Source organism: Myotis lucifugus, unplaced genomic scaffold (assembly GCF_000147115.1).
Source record: "Myotis lucifugus unplaced genomic scaffold, Myoluc2.0 scaffold_166, whole genome shotgun sequence".
Lineage (NCBI taxonomy): Eukaryota > Metazoa > Chordata > Mammalia > Chiroptera > Vespertilionidae > Myotis > Myotis lucifugus.
Genome location: NW_005871214.1, coordinates 1,288,582 through 1,297,500, shown reverse-complemented (window position 1 = coordinate 1,297,500; position 8,919 = coordinate 1,288,582).

Sequence of the window (8,919 nt, the reverse complement as noted above, 5' to 3'; positions counted from 1 at the left end):
TTAGAATCTATGTCATCATGCTAGCTACTAAACAAAATTGTTTCCCATGACTGACTTAAGATGTTTCCAGTAATAGATGGGGCAGTTTTCATAATGTGGACATTGAGCAGAGCTTCTGGGATTTAAATATTCTAGGGTTGGGGCACTTGGAGATATGGAGCCATTATTGGCCACTTATATACCAGGTTATTTGAATAAACTTGTCTGATCATTAAAGTTTACAAACCTTGTACAGCTAAGACAGTGAGTAGCCCTCTATTTTTTCATAACAATGCTAATAAAATACAAGGTATCATTTCACATGAACAATGAAGAAAGTACCTCAGGATGCCTTCCCCACATTCACAAAGTTAGTAAGTGGTACATCTAGATACAAAAACAGACTCTGGCCTATAGTTGTCATTTCACGTAAGCCAATGGAAACGGAAGTCCAGAGGAGTACTTTTGGCTGCAAGCATTAAGCTATTTCAAAATGGCTTAAACAATAAGGAAAGTTTATTTTAAAGCCAGTTGAGTCTCAGTGCAAGTGGCCCTTGGTTATATGCTGAAGTACATCAGTTCCATTGTGGCTTCTAGGTCCTTCCAGGTTTGGATCCTTGGGGAAAGCTTTATGTCAATGCAGGAAACTGTTCACCAGCCAAGTTCCCAGACACTAGTCAAAGGCCAGCCTGGCAAGCAAGCCTTCCCAAGGGTGACAGTCTCAAGGCCTGCTTTAGTACCTCTTCGGCACAGGTGGGCTCATTTCATTTTTCACTATTTCAGACAATGCTGGGTTGACCTTTTTGTGCATATCTTGGCTCAGTAATGTGAGCACATTAATTTGCCTGTCAAATTGTGTGTGTGTGTGTGTGTGTGAGTGTGTGTGCGCGTGTGTGTGTGCGCGCGCACACACACACACATACCTAATTTTGATAATTGTTGCCAAATTGAACTCCAAAAAGACTACCGATTTACATTCCTACTAACAGTATTTGCAAGGGACTCCACACCCTCCATTACACAGGTTATCTTTGTAATTGTCAGTTGAATACAGCCTGAATCTTAACAGAAAATGTAGAAAGGTAGATAAAAGTAATAAAATTGTATTAAGCAGATGTGAGTTATGTAGTTACATCTGACAATGTAATGCTTTAGCTGGTAGCAAGTTTTTTATGAATATATTATGAAAATGCTGTATGAATAATTTGAAACTTATTGAACAGGGTTAAAATAGAAAATATTTGTGTTTAACTGGGTTTTCAGAATCAAAATGTGTTAAAATACTAGTTACCTATTAAATTAAGCTGTTTACATTTTCAACTTAATTATAATAAAATAACTTCAAGTCATAAATAAATGATTTTAATATTAAATATTTACTACATTAATGTTTTGTAAGGGAAGAAGCATTGTAGCAGTGTTCATAAGCAAGCTGTATTTTAAAATCATACCACTTAGCTTTCAGAAATCTTAATATATGAAAATGTTGTTCGAAGTAGAGAATTGGAATTATAGTAGTGTTAACGTTATATGCCAGACTGACTTGGAGAATCTAAAAAACAAACTGTGAATAAAAGAAGTGGGACCATAAAGAAAATGGAGCTTGTATGGATGCTTATTGGGGGAATACTTTTCACGTTGAAAATAAAGTATTGTAATTTATTTCTTCAGAAGTATGCAGTTCTGTATGAGCAATCCTTGTGTGTTGTCTTTGTTTCCTTTCTGGTACTGTTATGGGTTTATGTTGTATGCACACCTAAGCTCCCATCTGGGTTTCTAACCTCTTTCTCTTAATGCTTCAGAGGTTTCCTAACTGAGCGGGTGCATTCAGTGTGGAAAACACTCCCAATCTCTTTAACACCCAATTAAAGTGCTCCTTCCCTGAAACAAACAAAGTTGTACCACCTGCAAGGTATTGTCTACTGCCAAAGGAGGGATAATGAGCCAACATTTAGGCAAAGACTTTGTCTTCTACAGGGATTCCTAGGACAGTGATATCATAGGGGAAATGCATTGAAAATTCATTTATCTAAAGTGGTTTGAATACTTGTATTTTTCTCATCTGGAAACTATAAAGTCAAAAATTTGTATCCTACTTCTGCCACTGATTCATTGTGTAACCTTAAAACATTAATTTCGTTTTGTTTAAATCCTTTTCTCAGCTGTAAATTCAGAGCTGTATTACTGACTTCTTTGAAAACGCTATGAATGCTAAACTTCAAAATAATTACCACCGGAAAGTGTAAGCTTTTTAAATGTACTGGGATGCTAAGGAAACCAGAGTGGTTATTAGTGTTTCATGCGATTTTCTTAAGTCAGAATAATTGAAAGCTTATGTGTTTACCAAGATCCTCAGATTGATGTGAGACAAATCTTTACGGCTCAGTTGACAATTTAAGGAGCGCCTGGTTTTCGTTTTCCAAGTTGAATTAGATACGATATATATCCTCTTCCTAATAGCCGATTTTGGTTATGACAAAAAGATTCACAGATACATATAGAGGGAAAATGTCTTTAACTGAGGTATCTTTAAAAGGGATCTTTATGAGCTGAAAATCACTTTAGCTTTGACATAAAAAGTGTAGGAAGCCGAAACCGGTTTGGCTCAGTGGATAGAGCATCGGCCTGCGGACTGAAAGGTCCCGGGTTCGATTCCGGTCAAGGGCATGTACCTTGGTTGCGGGCACATCCACAGTAGGAGATGTGCAGGAGGCAGCTGATCGATGCTTCTCTCTCATCGATGTTTCTCTCTATCTCTCTCCCTTCCTCTCTGTAAAAAGTCAATAAAATATAAAAAAAAAGTGTAGGAAAATATGCAGAGATATCAATGCCTTCCCAAATTTGCCCTTGATTCTTGAATTCAATTACAGTTTGAAGAATGCTTGTTTTTTAAATGGCATTGAGAGGATTCTGTGGGTGCTTAACTATTCACATTTTCATTTATCTTTGAACTACTATGTAGTAATTTTCATAACACATTTAAAAATTCCCTGTATTGAAGTAAGTGCCAGTGCCTCAGGCTATATAACCCCTTTTTACATGTTTTTTATTCCTGAATCATTTGGTTTAATGTGCTGTATATTGCAGGTCTGGCTTTTTTTTTTTTTTTTAAAGATAAATTTGGACAGGCTTCTTGAGGTTGCAAGGAACAAAGGCATGTTACCTAAAATGCTGGAGGCTTTTAAGAATGTAGAGGACATCGCTGGCAGGTGTGGCTCAGGTTGGAGTGTTGTCACATACACTGAAAGGTTGCGGGTTTGATCCTGGTGGGGCCCATGCAGGAGGGAACTGATTGATGTTTCACTCTCATGTTAATGTTTCTTTCCCTCTCTCTCTAAAATCAATAATAATAATAATAATAATAAAAGAATATAGAGAACAGTAAGCCCATCATCTCATCAGAAGCACAGCTTTTTGGAAAGCTGAGAAAATAGGTCTTTTTTTTAAAAAATATATTTTATTGATTTTCCACAGAGAGGAAGGGAGAGAGAGAGAGAGTTAGAAACATCGATGAGAGAGAAACATCGATCAGCTGCCTCCTGCACATCTCCCACTGGGGATGTGCCCGTAACCCAGGCACATGCCCTCGACCGGAATCGAACCTGGGACCCTTCAGTCCGCAGGCCGACGCTCTATCCACTGAGCCAAACCGGCCTCGGCAGAAAATAGGTCTTTGTCATGTAGTGCACCCAGCAGTCTGGATGGCCCGGTTGTAGCCTCGTCTTGAAATAGATGTCCATTGCTATATAGTCACAATATGCACACTCTTATTCCTGTGTTTTCCAGCTTCTCTCTGCACGTTTCCTCTGCTACTTCTGTCTCTGAAAGAGGTCTGATTGGTTATAATCCAAAAGAGAGCCTCCTGATTGGGCACAGATTACTGGGTCATTCTGGTCTCTCTGATGTCCACCCAGAGGACGACTGTCTTTAAGGCACAAATTCCTGGTACAGTCAATTGTGGCCAGTATAGCAGTGTCACAAGCCACAGGGCACAGACAAGTATGTGGAAGGACCCACTCTGGCAACTTAGAAGAGGTTGTGAGCAGGACAGGCCTTTGGAATCTTACGGATTTCTCTATCCAATCATGATTTGATTAAAATGATAATGATGCTATACATTATTGTCAGTATTGCAACTTGGTGAAAGAATCAAGTAGTGACAAAAGTGTTCATTGACAAACAGCAGCATTGCACAGTGGTTAAGAGAAATTGCTTGGGGGCCAGACTGCCTGGGTGGCACAGGGATGGATAGCCTTCACTTAATATAATTCCATTTAAACCTTCTATATCTTGTGACAGTGTTATATATTTTATTTCTCTATGTTATAAATCTCATTATATATTTTTCTTGCTTTAAGCAAAGAAAAATAATAATCTGAAGCTTTTCCAGTGCTCTTCTTTCCTCCATTAAAATCTGTGCTTGCATTTTGGAATACATTTCCTTTTCTGAAGAATTTCTTTTAATATTAATTTCATGTAGCTCAACTCTGTTGAAGACAAATTCTGTGAGCTTTTGTTTGTCTGAAAATGTCTTTATTTCACTTACATGTTTGAAAGATATTTTTGCTGGCTTTAGAATTCTAAGTTGACAGCTTTTTTTTCTTTTAGCACTTCAAAGATTGTTCCAATGTCTTCAGCCTTCATTGTTTCTGATGAGAAGTTTTAATTCTCACTGCTGTGCCCTTTTTTTCTGGCTGCTTTAAAAAATATTTTTTTCTTTATTTTTGGTTTTCAGCAGTTTGTCATGTGTCTATTGTGATTTATTTTCTCAGTCTATCATACGTGTTTTTCTGCATTGGTCTCTTCTCTTTTTGGGACTTTATTTACATGTGTGTTTGATACAGTCCCACAAGTTATTGTGACTTTTTCCCACCATAATTTTTCCTGTTCTTCAGACTGGATGATTCCTTTCAACTTGTTTTCAAGCTCACAAATCCTTTCTTCTCATGTATTTAATCTGCTGTTAATCTCATCCATAACTTTTAAATTGTAGATGTAGGATTTTTCAAATTCTGGATGTCTCCATAGTTCTTTTTTATGGTTTTCATATCTCTGCTTAAATTCTCCATTTCTTTACCCATTATATCCATCTTTTACTGCAGATTGTTTAATATACTTATCTAGTTATTTTGAAGTCTTTGCTAGTTCCAACATTTAGGTCATCAATGTATGTGTTTCTGTTGACTGATTTTTTTTTTCCTATAGACTATGGGTCACATTTTCCTGTGCCCCCCTTCTCTCACCCCCCATCTAGTAGTTATTGTCTGATGATTCATATTAGAGGTGCTGGACTCTGAAGCATGTTGAATGTTGTTCTAGGACAGTGGTCGGCAAACCGCGGCTTGCGAGCCACATGAGGCTCTTTGGCCCCTTGAGTGTGGCTCTTCCACAAAATACCACGTGTGGGCACGCACATACAGTGCGAAGTTGACTTAAAACTTTAAGTAAAGTTTAATAAGTTAATTTTAGGGAACGCTGTGGAGTGAAAGAAGATGTAGTGTTGAGGATTGAGAAAGGTATGTTGAGATGGTTTGGACATATAGAGAGGATGAACGAAAGGAGATAGACGAAACAAGTATACAAGACGAGTGTGGATGGGAGAGTTGGAAGGGGTCGACCTCAGTGAACGTACCTCAATCAGATTGAGGACTTTTTTAGCAAAGGCCAGCTTAGGAGTACCCTAATTAAGTTAATAACAATGCACCTACCTATATAGTTTAAGTTTAAAAAATTTGGCTCTCAAATTTCAATCGTTGTACTGTTGATATTTGGCTCTGTTGACTAACGAGTTTGCTGACCACTGTTCTAGGAGATGGTTATATTACTGACAGAGCATCTTAAACTTCTAGAGGTTTGATTGTTGGCTTTGTTAGCTGGATCTGTTTTGTTTTTTGTCCTCAGTTTTATGGCAAATACTTAGTCCTGGTATGTGGCCCTTCTCAAGTTTTCATGGAAAGCCTGAAGTGTTTGCCACATTGCTCTGTCCTGGCAGGGCTTGAAGTTTGAACTCAGGAGACGCCTGAGTGGGCTGCTGCTGAAATACCTGCTCAGCACTCTCCGCTCTGCAGCAGTTTACTGGTATTTGGCCTGGAATCAGTGGAGTTCTTGTCCTGCTTGGGGCCTAAGATTGTAGGGATTTCACTCTCACATTTTGGGGTTTTATTCTCTTCTCTGTAATTGCTGCTTTCAGGTATTTCCCATCTTGATTTCCCAACCACCCTGAGAGCCCAGTCTCCAGTCTCTGATTCCTCAGTTTGTAAAACTCAGGCTTTCCTTGGACAGGGGTGCGCACGCAGGGCACAGTTGTATAGGCGTGGACCTCTCCTGCCAAGGGTTGCATCCCCGACAGGTTTTGCTGCAAAAATGAATGAGACCATAGCCCCTATTTATCCAGAAGTTATTGAACCTTCACTGGGTTTGTGCCCTGAGTGTCTCCTAGGTTACCAAGATTCCACTTAGTATTCTTTGGGAATTTATTAAGTCATTTAAGTCACCTAAGTGCTATATGATCATAATTTAGTGCCTTAATACCCAATGGCTTGGAAGAAGTTGGAAAAGCTTTATTGGTTTATTACCATAATCCATGCTGTGTTTAAATGTACTGAAGCATTTGAATTCAGAAGCTGAGGACAGATAGACTGAAAATCTAAGTCAAGTTTTACACAAAACCATCAAAAACTCTTGTCAGATAAAATGCTCAGTAGCTTGCCAGCTACGTGCATAAATCATAGTTAAAGTAAGTTTTCTATTTCATCCCCTCTAACAAAGAGACAAAGCAATGGCCATTTCAACCAAAAATAGTCTCCACAGTGACGCAGACCCACTGGGTGTGTGGCTTCAGCCCTTCCCCCTTCCCTGCCCTCACTGCTTGTTATAGCCTGAGTGTTGATAAAGTCAACAGGATGTGGCCATAGGCCAAGGGTCAGAGAGCATATATGGCAATTTCCATGCAGTGTGTATCAGCAATAATGTCCTGTCTTACACTGGAAATAAACTCAAGTAATGTAGATGGTGACATCTGAATCACAATTATGGCAAATAATAAGTCAGAAGAGCCTTGCAATAATCATAAATTACCTTACCTAAAACACTTTATTTTATTTAAAATTATTTTTAAAAATTTTATTTTCAATTACAGTTGACATACAATATTGTATTAGTTCCAGGTGTACAACATAGCGATTAGCTATTTATGTAACTTAAGAAGCGATCACCCCAAAAGTCTAGAACCCATCCGACACCATACATAGTTATTCTAATAGTATTGACTATATTTCCCATGCTATGCTTTATATTCCCATGACTATAAACTGGCAATTAGGGAAGGGGGTAGGGGATGGTTCCCATCTGCTGACCATCAATTTGTACCTTAGCTAAAACATTTTATAATCAATTAGAGGCCCGTTGCACAGATTCATGCACTGGTGGGGTCCCTCAGCCTGTCCTGCGCCCTCTCACAATCCGAGACCCCGAGGGATGTAGTAGTGTGCGAAGCAGCAGGCGGCCGGGGAGGAGCCCGAGCCTAAGCTGGGTGCCACACCGTTCCTGCTCATCCTGGCCCCACTGCGCCTGCCACTGCTGCTGCTTGGTAAGCTCGCTGAGCGGTGTTCCCGCTGTGGGAGCGCACTGACCACCAGGGGGCAGCTCCTGCATTGAGCGTCTGCCCCCTGGTGGTCAGTGCACGTCATAGCGACTGGTCGATCGGTCGACTGCTTGAATGGTTGACCGGTCACTTAGGCTTTTATATATATAGATTGCTAGTCCTGTCCTTTCTCCTGTGTACACTCCAAAGCTAACGTTCCCCAATTTGAACCTGTCTTCCTACTTACCATCCTTAGGGTGTATAGGCCCTGGACCTATCTTTATCCCCCCAGGCCCTCCTTACTCCTGCTGTGGCTTCATTTATCCCTCCAACTACCCCCACCCTCAGCCCTCCTGCTGGCTGTGGGCGAGGATACAGTGACTTGGAACCCCTCCTTATTTTGGCCTTGGTTCAAGTCCCATCTTCTTCCATTTACCTGCTTTCCCAGCAAGTAAACCTTTCCTGCTGTCCTAAGTCCTCAACCTCATCTCTGCTTCCTTCCTTAGCAACTAAGCATACGTCCCACATTATAGATAACTCAGGGACCACGTAGCATGCCTAAGCTCCCTCAAGCTCCCTCTTCCAACCACAAAATCCTTTTGCATCATTACTTCCTTTGTCTCAACTTAAGTTTCTGAGATGAAAATGGGTCTTTCTCTCTAAGGTAAAACTCTGCCTATGCTGGCGATGCCAGCCACTCTTTCATCCAACGCCAATTCCTGCCTCTCTTAGTGGTTCTCAACCTTCCTAATGCCTCGACCCTTTAATACAGTTCCTCATGTTGTGGTGACCCCCAATTTCATTGTTACAAATGGAACATAATTAAAGCATAGTGATTAATCACAAAAACAATATGTAATTATATGTGTGTTTTCCGATGGTCTTAGGCGACCCCTGTGAAAGGGTTGTTCGACCCCCAAAGGGGTCGCGACCCACAGGTTGAGAACCGCTGCTTTAGATCCTCTCCTCCAATGGCTCCTTCCCTTGGAACTACTGTCAAGCTAGCTCGATACTGACATGTATTTTTTATTCCTGTTATGTAATTTCATTTACCCTATGGGTCTCCCTGACTCTAGACCCTGGCATTTAAGAGAACCATAGGAACCCAAATCTTGGCTTTTAAATTTTAAAAGCTAAGGACCAGGTAAAAGATACAAAGATTTGCAAGAATACAGAATCTTTTAAGAGTCAGTTTTCCAATTCCTTAAGATATAGATTTCCTGGGCCATGGAGAGAGGAAGGGTCATTAAGGAGAGAAATGAGGTGAGATTCTACTGGGGATATGAGAAGGTAAAAGCAGACATTGATAGTGAGGCCAACTCTCTTCCCTACCCCCTTCTTCCTTGCTGGCACAACCC